At 26.7% G+C, this 12524-nt stretch overlaps 1 long non-coding RNA gene across 1 annotated transcript; it reads left to right on the forward strand.

Moving 5' to 3' along the window:
* Positions 1–2533: 2533 nt before the first annotated feature.
* Positions 2534–10775, forward strand: LOC136080024 (uncharacterized). The gene is made up of 2 exons (XR_010638387.1): positions 2534–3254; positions 10576–10775. It is a non-coding gene; the product is annotated as an uncharacterized LOC136080024 (long non-coding RNA).
* Positions 10776–12524: the final 1749 nt, after the last annotated feature.

A 12524-nucleotide genomic window follows, 5' to 3' on the forward strand; every position in this document is an offset into this window, starting at 1 on the left:
TACATGTTCCTTAATTATAAAGATTTCAGATGTACTAAAACAATTAACTAAGAATAATTTATAACTTTTAAAACCCCAAACACCTGTTTTTTTAATGTATAGTTTGTTATTTTGTATAATATTGTGTCCATTTTAAGATTTTTAAAATATTTTCCTTTTGTTTGAGTAGAAATGAATGATAATAATATAAAGAAGCTACAAACAAAAAATTATTGAGTTTTGAAAAAAATTGATCAAGAAACAGTGTTTTAAATTTTTCCCATTTTCCCCCCTTTAACACTAGTTTTGATAAAATTTGTCATAAATATAATTTACTTAAAGTTTTTTTATCAAATTTTTAGTTTTCTATATTATCAAAAGCAAGCTAAAATATATTAAAGCACTGGAATCGCTTTATTCAAAAAAAATTTTTTTCTATATGAGGCACCTTAATCATAGTTTCAGGGTTACAGTTAAATGTCTATAAGAATATAAGGAAGTGATCGGAAATGTCAGTTTTTAAAATACTTTTTTGCATGTTTTTATTAAGGATATCTGTTGTAATAATATTATCGATAAGAGTAGTTGTGTTTATTGTTACTCTTGTCGGTCGATTAATTAAAGGAACTGCTTCTAATTCAAATATTGTGTCATAAAACTTTTTAACTTCTTTTAAATCTTTTTTAAACTTTTTAAAATCCTCATAATAAGAAAAAGGATTCATGTTGAAGTCTCCAATAACAAAAACTTTTTTTTTTCTCTTATGTCTTTTTTGAATATGTTTTGTTCAAAAAAAAAAGTTTTTGCATCAGGTGGTTGATAACAGGAGCTTATTAGAATGTTTTTTGTTTGATTGTTTTCAATTTCAATGTTTAAAATTTCTTTATGTTCATCAGAAACACTCAAATCATTTCTAACGTGATGCATTATATTCTTTTTCGCGTAAATAAAGATTCCACCGCCGCGTTTATTTGTTTGCATTTCTTGAGATACTATTTTAAAATGTAGAAGGTTAAAATTTGAACTACTTTTTAGGTCATTTATAGCTATCCGTGTTTCTGTTAAGCAAAGTATATCAAAAAAAATTTTTAGTTTCTACTAATAAACTAAGTAGATTTTTAAAATTGCGATTTAAGCTTCTAATATTTACGTGAAGGATTTTAATTTTGTCGTTCGCTTTTACATTATCCTTCAAAAGAAACTCTGCTAATTAACTTGGATAATATTATGAGCAATCACTAAACAAATCACAATAATAGTTAGTGTCAGGATCTGAAAATTCATTTGAGATGCAATCTATTTTAGAAAAATTAAAAACTTGGTTTTCAAAATTATTAATGTCATTCATTTTTAATAAGTGTACCTATAGAAGAGTTTCTTTTGATAAAAACTTATTTGCTGCGTTCACTGCAATATATCTTATCGAACTTTAAAATAGCTTACTTACCTTCTTTAAAATAGTATACTTACCTTCTACGTAAGTTAAGTACTTCACCCCAGAGTCTTTTTCGCATTTCAATTGTTTCTTTGGCAAAATCTTAATAGTTTTATGAAGAATGTTCGGTACTTGTCTACTTTTTTTGGACCTAATCGATGAGCTCGTTTAATTATTATTTCATTCGAGATTTTTAGATTTTTTGAAAAAATATCTTTCATAACTTTTTCAGTCGTTCCAGGTTTAACCAGGTAATTCATTTACACCTTTAATTCTCAGGTTGTTTCTTCGTGACCGATTTTTGAAATCAACCAGTTTATCACTTATGTTTTTAATGGTATTTTTTTTTTTTTTATAGATTCAAAACGTTTCTGCTCATAAAGATGTTTAATTTCACTTTCTGTCCGTTTATTTATTTCTGCAATCTTTTGCTTAGTTAACTTTTCTTGGAAATTTAGACCCTTTTTCCTTCTAGGTCCTTTTTGACAATAGAAAATTTTGTTTTGTTTGTAGATAGATCAAGTTCTAATTTATCCAACCTTTTCAGTAAAAATCTCCATATTAGCGCTTGTTATTTTTTCGAAGTTTTTTTCTTGTTCTTTTATAAGTCTCTTGGTTTCCTTTAATATAATATTTTTTAATTTATTTGCATTAATGGCGCATATCATTTTGTCAACCCGAGACTTAATAGCTACTGAAGCAGAAATAGCAGATTGATTAAACTTAAATGGTGTAATTGACCAATTTGCAGCAATAAAGAAAAGAAAAAAACATTTATTAGATTTAATGCATAGTAGACTTGCATAGTGTGACATACTGATCCCTATTTAATTAAATGAAAGTTGTATTTATAAATAAGGTTTACGTTTTCATGTATAATTTTTGTCAAGAAAAGAAAAGGGAGGGGGGAGAGAGAGAGCAGAGAAGTAATTTAGGGGCCCAGAATAAAAGTTTGCGGGGAGGCCTATTTTTTGTTGCTACGCTACTGTCCTTGATCAGGCACTGTTGAAACACACTATAGATGGTATTCTATCGCGTGACGTTAAAATTCGCGGCCGCCATACTGTATGGCAAATAAAGTAAACAAAGCGAGCGTTAATTAGCATATCGTATTTAATTACAATTATTTAGATAACATACCTTGATAACTTATTAAATTGTATTAATATTTTAAAATGCTATGTATATAAATAATATGCTGAATTACTTATTAAATTGCTTCAGTATATTACAAGTATTTAATAATAATTAATAACAATAATATTTGGCAACAAGCAAAACCACAAAGTTAGAAGAATGCGTGATTTTAGAGGCAATCAACACTCGTACTAAAGATGTAAACGAGTTGCAGAGGATCCAAATGATTATAATTTTATTATAAACTTCAAATTGTTGAAATTATGTGTATCTTTTTGCTGTCATGTCAGGAATGTTTTTCATAAAACAGACTTTTTATTGACAAATTATCTTATCAATAAAAATTATGTTTTATGAAACAGACTTTTTATTGAGAAGATAATGTGTTCTATATACAACTTTTCTAATTCGAATTTTATAGGTGAAAATAAAAGTTTTAATAAAGAGATTTTTTAATTATAGAAAGTTGGTTTATTTATTTTCATTATACATTTTAAAAGAGATTGTTTTGAAACGTGTGTAAAAAATTTTTTTTTTTTATAGAAACGATAAATTATTTTCTTCTTGTCAGTAAAACTGTGCTTAGTACTTGTTTGGCGGTGACAAGATATCTTTCTATAGCTTTCTTGCTATTACTAAGCATCAAGATAGTAAAACGCTTGAGTTGTCAAAGGCGCTACAAGTGGATTGCAGCAGTTAATAGGTAATTAGTTAATAGGTATGCTCTGCTTACTTTAACTCTAAAGGTGTCTCACCTGAACAATTAATGATATATATATATTTATATATATATGTACATATATAGATAAATATATATATATATATATATATATATATATATATATATATATATATATATATATATATATATATATATATATATATATATATATAATTTGAAATGTAGTATGTACCAGGATTTTTAAGTACTTTTAGACAGCAACTTTTTTATGCTTTTTTTTTAGTTCAGTTTATAAGGAACAAAATAAATATCTCTATGATATTGATATTCCTTATTAATTTTTTTGTATGCTTCAACAATAAATATATTTAGGCTCATCCATAAATAAATTATTTGTAGGCATACAATATCTGCTAAACATATGTGCATCCTTTACGGAAGTACTCCACGGAAAGAAGTGATTTATGATTGTGTTTTATTCGTCAAATTTTAATTAATACAGGTCTACCCCACTAACAAACTGTAATTTTGTAACATACTGAATTACAGTAGCAGCCTGTAATGTTTGATCATGTTCCTCCATTTTCACAACATTATATACAGCTAAACACCATTCGTTGAAATAAAAAAATATAATATTACGGATTTGGAAATAAAAATTCGACGACTTGCTGAAGATCTTTTTTTGTGGTGGATTTCATGGACATTTACTACTAATTTTAAGTTTTTGGGGTTTATCATCTCTAACCTTGATATCTTATAGACTTATTATTATTGTAATGGTTCTTATAGAAAGAAAAAAGACTACACTTTTGTTGAGTTTGAAACAGATTTTTTAAATTGATAATGAAAAAAAAAACTGTACACAATTAAACAATCCTAAAAAAGTTGATTATATATAATTTAAAAAAGTAATATTGATATGGCATTTTTGTGTAGATTTGAGCATATTTTCAAGTACAAGTACATATTGAAAAATTTTGTTTTGAGAAAACGCAAAAATGAAAGCAAAAATAACTAATAAGTTACAAAAACTCAAATTCCTTTTCGAATGGAACCTTTATTCAACTAACTCTTTCTGCTTTTAGGATTTTCCCTCATTTTAAACTTTGAGTAAAAACTTTGCTTGAGGTATTTTTGTTTACAGACATCAAAAATAGTTAAAAATGCATCAATGAATTCAATGAAATAAGACAGAACTGCACAAGCTATAACTTAGGTGTTGTATATTAATCCATGTAGTAAAATGTAAGTGTAATGTAAATTGTAGTAAAATGTAAATGTAAACTTTGCTAACAAATCCATGAAGTAAAATCAATTTATTAAGTGATAATATTTTTATCTACATTCCTCAATTTTACATGATTCACTGTTCTCTGACAATACCTGAATACTATTTTATTACTGTTATGAGGTTTTACAACTCTATTAAATGATGAATGGCCTTTTCTCCAGTTTTTTCATTTCTTTAAGCAGCGCAAGCCATAAAAAATACTGTAACAGCTTCATATGCTTTTAGAAGTGTTTATTTGGTGGCAGGAGATCAACATGCAGCATGTTTGTACTATACGTAAAAGTCCTTGAAATGTTACAACTTATTTTAAAAATTTTTTGATTCGATTCGTATTTTTTACTTCTTACATATCTTAAAACCAATGAAGACCTTTATATCAAACTTTCATTAATTGCGTATACTTTTCTTAACTGCAGGGTTCAATGCAAAGAGCAACTACTTTTAAACACACAGCTTTTAACTTTAAAGTTTAATTTATGACCATCAACCAAGCTAAGAGTTAAATTGTAAATAAAAAGTTGATGTCTTATGAAAAAAATTCTGGAATTTCAGCTAAAGGTAAACATAAATTTTCAACAACTTGAAGTTTATTGTATTTTAGTTTATAGTAAAATCGTAGTCATTTGGATCTTCTACTTTTTGTACGAGTGTTGATTGCCTCTAAAATCACACATTCTCCTAAGTTTGTGGTTTTGCTCGTTTGTATTGTATTATTGTTCAAATTATTTACAATTTACTTTTGCTAAGGTTAATTACCTTGTCTGACAGTGTTTAGAAAATAAGTTATTTAATATTGAGTTTTAGTTTGAACAAAAAAAATTAATTATATCATGAGAAAGAGAATTAAATTCTACATAAATTTATTCAAAATAATAAACTTTTTAACTGTTTTTTCGATGAAACCACATTAACAGATAATACCCAGCCAGCACAAACACGTGTTTTTAGAATCTAAAATGTTAACACCTTTAGACGTCTAAATTCAGATAACTATAAGACATTTATCTTTGGGACGACGAAAAACAGCTCTCAAGCTGTCTAAAAGATGACTATTAATAAATGTCTTATATTTATCTGAATTTAGACATTTAAAAGTGTTAACATTTAAGATGCAAAAAAAACGTCTAGAAGACGTGTTTGTGCCGGCTGGGTAGTAATAAGCCTTGCGTTAAACTAATGCGCATTTGTTTGACCTACAAGACTTCGTCAGAGTAACAATGTTTACATCGTGACGTCAGTAGAACACCATCTATAATAAAATTTTATAGTTTTTGGTTAACCAATTTTTCATAAGTAATTTTTTTAGAAAAGTTCAAAAAATAATTTAGTTTCTGCTATTTTTTTGCGGTCGACCTTCCATTTCTATTTTTAACTTTTATTTAAAGATTAAAAAACTAAAAATCTTTGCAGTATTCTTTGCTTGTAAAGTTACGCAACTTTATGTTAAAACTTATGCAATTTAAATTTTGATTGGATAACTTTGAGTTGAAATTGATAAAAGTTGCGTTTTAACAAAAGTAAGTATTACTTACTCGGTGTAGTTAAGGCAATTTTAAAATATTACAGCGTCTGTATGATGTTTTGTCGACTAAGACATAGTTCGATGATCAGGTCTGTGAATTATGAAAACCGAAAAAAATTAAAATAATAAATTTTGCGGTATCATAAAATATAAATGTTTGTTGCGAAAAAACCAAGACCGAAGATTCTTTTTTTTTTTAAAAAATCTTCTTAAAATCACAATCTCTCATCCAAATTTGAATAAGATTTTAAATAAATACGTTTTTTAGGTGAAACATTTATTGGCAATTTTCCATAATTATAAATTCTTTCTTGGTTGGAATCTTAGTATTTTTTGTGAAAATTGATAGAATAAAATTATATTTTTATATTATTTATATTATTTTGCAAAAAAAAATTATAACATCTAAAGCTCTTGTTTATACATAATACGCTGATAAAATCATATTAACTTCAGATAAAAGAGTTCGAATAATTTGTAAATCGCCTTAACTACACCGAGTAGTGAAAATTTTGCTTTCACTAGAAAATACTTTGCTATTAATTTTGAAATCTAAATTTAGATACCGAATAAAATGAAAAATATTGCAACAAAAAGTAATAAACTAGTAAATAAATAAATCATAAACTAGTAAACAAATAAATCAAAATTATTTAACTTCTTTATAAATCTTCTTTAGAAATTTCCCTGTAGTTGACGAATTTTATCATACAAAGTTGCCTTTACTCAGAGTTGTTTTTGTATCTTGTCTTTAATGAAGTCAAGTATGGATTTGGAAAAAGATACAACGATAGAATAGCTGATGTATTACGTTTTTAATCAAATTTTTGTTGTTGATAAAACAATTACAAATAACATTGAGCTTAAGCATCAGCGTGGTACTCATTGCAATCGTCTTCGGAAATACCGTCAATTTCAAAAATTCCTCATAGTAATATCTTTAAATATTGAAACCAAGGTTCCAGGTAATTTAGAAATGTTTCGGGAAATGTGTCCCATTGTTACAATACAGTTTGAACTAGTGGTAGAAACAACTGAGACAAAGCTGGTTAGAAAAAAATAAACTCCAAGCTTTACATTAAGCGTCCAAGAAATTTCTGCATGTTTAAAATTAGAAGGCAGCCCATTTACTTGTAAATCAGATGTCAATAAATATATTGAAAAAGAGAAAGGTTTGTTAAACATTTGATATTAAGTGACCATGCGCGCAGGATTTATTCTTAACCTTTTCCTGGTATTGTGGTCACTGAAAGTGTTAAGTGGCTTCAACAAAGCCAAATTTAGGGGTTGCATGTGATGTGCGCAATAAGGAGACAAACACAAAAGAATTACACGGTTCTCTATTGCAATGTTAATCAATTAAATACTTTTTGTGTGAGATTTATGCACATCTAAAATAAGTAGAACTGGAGAGCTTATTTTGGCCCCTGAATTTTGATTAGATTTTCTTAACCAAACAATTAGCAACTCTTTTTGTATCTACCCGCTTGAGTGACGTTCAGCTATAATACCTGGTTGTGCTCCATCCATAAATTCTGGCTTCATTTGTTTACTAGGAAAGATCATCATAGGTGGCATGTACCTACCACTTACTGAAGAGCAAATAACAGCTCTGACAATTGATCTCTATCAGTTGAAGTGAGTGAACCAACTTGTCTCTTTCCTTTGCTTTAAACCAAATTAGTGAGACAATTTGGAACTGTAGAAATACCGTTTTCGTCAAAATTCCAGATATTTTTTATATGTAGCTTGGTTCTATCCATAACTTCTTACAGTAAAGAAAGAAAAGAATTCGCATCGACTCGGTTAAAGCCCACGGCACGAGCAACTGATGTAAACCGGAGGGTTTACAAAGTGACAAGTGCTTGGAATGTCTCTCCATGAAACCTTTATACCAGTCATAATCTTTAATCAGTCAGTTTTGTGTTTGGTTATAATACATATAAGTAGTTAAAGAATAATAATATCGATGATTTTTTAAATACATTGCATCTATACTAAAATAAATAACTAATAATTTAAACTTACGCTTTTCACATGCTTTTTTAAAATCAGTATTTTTCACACACACACACACACACACACACACACACACACACACACACACACACACACACACACACACACACACACACACACACACTCACTCACTCACACATTCATATATATATAAGAACTAAAATATAAATAGAAGATATATATTATGTGGAACTTAAATGTATTCAGGATAAAAAATTATTTTATTTTCATAAAAATGTCATATATAATTAATCGACAATTTATTTAAAAACACTTGGGGCAAAATAGGAAATATCCCATTATGCCCCATATTTCATACCCCATTATTCCCCATTGGTGGCATATTGCTAAAAACAGTGCCACATCTAAAAAAAATGCCCACATTTCAAAATTCAAAAGTTTTAATTATACTTAGTTCTAAATTAGTTGAACTTCAGCATATTGCATGAAATAATAAAGTTACATCGAGGTCCATTTTAAGTCATATTTACTTAGACAAAACAAATTTTGCTAAAATTTGTACTATTTAGTTGTTTCCACACTCAGAACAAGGTCTATTTTCAAAAAATCATTTTGCACCAGTTTCCCTTATATATATATATATATATACATACATACATATATATATATATATATATATATATATATATATATATATATATATATATATATATATATATATATATATATATATATATATATATATATATATGTATATATATATTTATATAAATTAGTAGAAAATCACTCAACAAAAATTTTTTCTCATTTAACACTGTGTTTCATCAATAAAGACTCATCAGAAATGAATGATCTCATTAATAAAACTTCAATTTTATACCAAAAATTAAATTACAGGAAGTCGCAAATGTCTTAATTACTGTAAATTTTCGCACATTTGCGGAATTTGCTGACTAATATGAAAAAAAAATTTTTCGAAATGATTGCTTATGCTTTTTTAAAGAAATGTTTTTTAAAAGGGGGACTTAATGTAACTTTTATTTGAGCTTATTTATTTTTATAGCTTTTAGGAGAAACTTATTTTCGTGCCTGCATTTTAAAATTAATTCTGACTTTTTTTTTAATTCCCATATATACTTTGACAGCAAGGTGGCTTTTGAATACTTTTTATTTTTAAAAAATAATTTGGCAAAACGTGGCTTATTATTGGCAGAAGCTTATGATTGGCAAAACGTTTTTTCCATTTACCCTCTGTTATGGCAATATATTGTTTATCACGTACATTCTTAGAAGAAACAACACATTTGCATACCACACTTTTTGATAAACAACTTCCACTCATTGGACAATTGTTTTTTTGTTTACAATTACAACTTTTTGTAGTTTTTTCATTTAGGATTTCTTTTTTGTTTAACAAAGCATTATTTTGACCTTTTATAATTCTTTTCATATTTTTTGTGCAACTGTAGCTAACATTAAATGTATTTCGATTAAAAATTTTATGTAATTTATTAGAGGGCAGGAAATGAGTATCGACCATTTTTAAAAAAAATTTTCCTATGTTAATGGAAACATTTATGCTATATGGGAGATTGAACCAAATTACATTTCTAGTTCTATTTCGCTTTTTTTTTATTCTTTTTTTTAAGGGTCAAATCTTAGTTCAAAATTTTCAAAACCACTTTTTTTAAGAACATCTTTAAATATTCGTTTGGAGGAATTGAATACATTTTCATTAGAGGAGTTTTGGTTAAGCCTGTTATTAATTGAAATCGGGATTTGTTTTAGAATTTGAGGTGGATGATTAGAGTTAATATTAATATACAATAATTCGTCGTTTGGTTTATTGAAATGTTTATATGAATTTTCAGAGAGGTTAAATGTGACATCAAGAAAGTTCACGATTTTTAAATTTATGGATATTTCGATTTAAAAGCCAATATTTTGAAAATTTTTTATAATATCTTTTCTAATTTTATTGAGTTGCGGACCAGATTTTTTACGCATTACTATTAGACTGTCGTCGCGATAAAGGCCTAAATCTTTTATATTGATTATTTTACTTAATAAATCTAAATTAATAAATTCCTAAAATGTGTGAAAACTTACAGTAGTTAAAACATTTGCGACTTCCTGTAATTTAATTTTTGGTATAAAATTGAAGTTTAATTAATTTGATCATTCATTTCTGATGAGTCCTTTATTGATGAAACACAATGTTAAATCAGAAAAAAATTTTGTTAAGTGATTTTCTACTAATTTATAATTGCTCTGTTGAACACTATATTTTGTAGAATACATTTTAAAACTTTTTAAATATATATATATATATATTAAATATATATATATATTAAATGTATATATATTATATATATATTAAATATATATATATATATATATATATATATATATATATATATATATATATATATATATATATATATGCTTTTCTGACAGTTTGTATTTTTAAATATTTTTTTTTTTGGCTATATAATAAATCTTTTCACTATTTTTTTTTAATATTATATCTTCTTTTTTTTTAACAGCAGCCTACATAACGCTTCCATGTAAAACATGCACAACTTCAACGTTAGTCCAAAGAGCAATCATTTGTGTGCAACCGCGACTTTTACTTTAACGCAAGGTCAAACTAACGTAACACCTATAGCACCAATTTTATACTAAGAGTAGCTTTTTGTTATTAGTTACTTTATGTACTCCAAGAAAAACTTACGGTTTTATCACAGAGCACTGCGGAATAATATTTAACCGGGAAGTTCACGCCTTTTTCCTTAAAAATGATGCAAACCACAAACCTCCATTTCTAAAGCCAGAACTCTAACTACTCTACCACGGCTGCTAACTTAAAATCAATATAAAAAATATGATGATAATAATTACTTAAAGAAACATACATACTATATGGTGATTAAAATTATCCAAAGAAACATGCATGACATATGATGACAAAATTTTTACTACTTACAAAAGTATTCTATTTGAAACCGTGTCAATTAGACCTACAAAGTTCTCGACCTATTAAGTTACAAAAACAACATCTACTTAAAAGTGGAACTAATTTTCAGATAACCTACTGATGTCTAAATTGTTTTTAACCAATTATATTCTTTTTTAATTTCAACCGATTTATGACATTTTCGTTTTCGACCGATATATTTTTCGACTTATTTTATAGATTTTCGTTTTCAACCGATTTGAGATATATTAATTTTCAACCGATTATCTGGTCAGTACTTTTAACGATGATTTTTTTATACTAAGAATTTTTTTTTTTTAAATTAACAATCAATATTTCTTTAAATCAATTTTTTTTAAATTAACAATCAATTTTTTTAAAATAACAATCAGTTTTCCAAGCATTCATCGAACCTCCCGATTCTGAAAAAGGCGCTTCAACCACTGCGCCAAGGCTGATCAAGTTTGAATCGTATTCAAATTAACAACAAAATATACAAAATACAAACCTGAAAGACGTAGTTATAAAATTGAAAATGCAGTAGGTTGAATATTTAGTGGGTTAAAATTCAGTAGGTCAAAAATACAGTAGATGAACAACTTAGTAGGTTAGAAAATTAGTAGTACATGTTTTATTTGGTGTAAATATAAAAATCAAAAATTGTCGATTGAAAATCAAAAACTTTGTAATCTACGATTTATAAAATTTCAAAAGTAGATTGAGTTAGAGGCCAAAGTTAGAACTCTATAAAAGTATTTCCCTCCCCTCCGTACCTAATTTTTGATAAAGAAGCGAGGGGGGGGGGGGTCCAAAAGTAACTTTTTTTTTAGATATTGTGTCTAACCACTAATTTATAAATTAATTTTTTATGGTGATTTTGAATTACTTAATACTTTTTTTTCATTATAAATATTTAGCCTTCTAATTCAATTTTAATAAAAATGATTGTTTTAACAAAACAATCTATTGTTAAATTAAGTGAAGCCATTATTAATATTAAAGTAAAATCCATGGTAAATAATTTCTTCATTTAAAAATAAATAAATTCTTTCATTTTATCAATAAAATACGTAATCATTATGTGTGGTTATAAATACAACAGAAAATTAGGCATTATACATGAAACTAGTCCATATACGGAACAATTTGTAACGGTTACTAGTGAAAATGCAAAATAACTTCAGAACAGCCGTGGTGCAGTGATTCGAGTTCTTTCTTAGAAACAAAAGATCTTGAGATTCGATTTCGGTGAAAAAAAATTGTTTTCATTTTAATTCTTTTTGCCAGTTTTTTGATGACTTTTCCTTAAGTACCCCATTATACCCGAGTTTTTCCTATATACACAGTAAAATCCTAAATCTTGAATTAAGAAAAAAAAATTTAAAACAAGAATAATATTTCTTGTCCGTAGTATAGGTACTTTTTTTCTTAAAACAAAAAGTACTAACTTCTTAATATAAGAAGAAAAATTCTAATTCTAAGAAAAAAATATCTTCCAACAAGATTATAATTTCTTGT

Source organism: Hydra vulgaris, chromosome 05 (genome assembly GCF_038396675.1).
Source record: "Hydra vulgaris chromosome 05, alternate assembly HydraT2T_AEP".
Taxonomy (NCBI): domain Eukaryota; kingdom Metazoa; phylum Cnidaria; class Hydrozoa; order Anthoathecata; family Hydridae; genus Hydra; species Hydra vulgaris.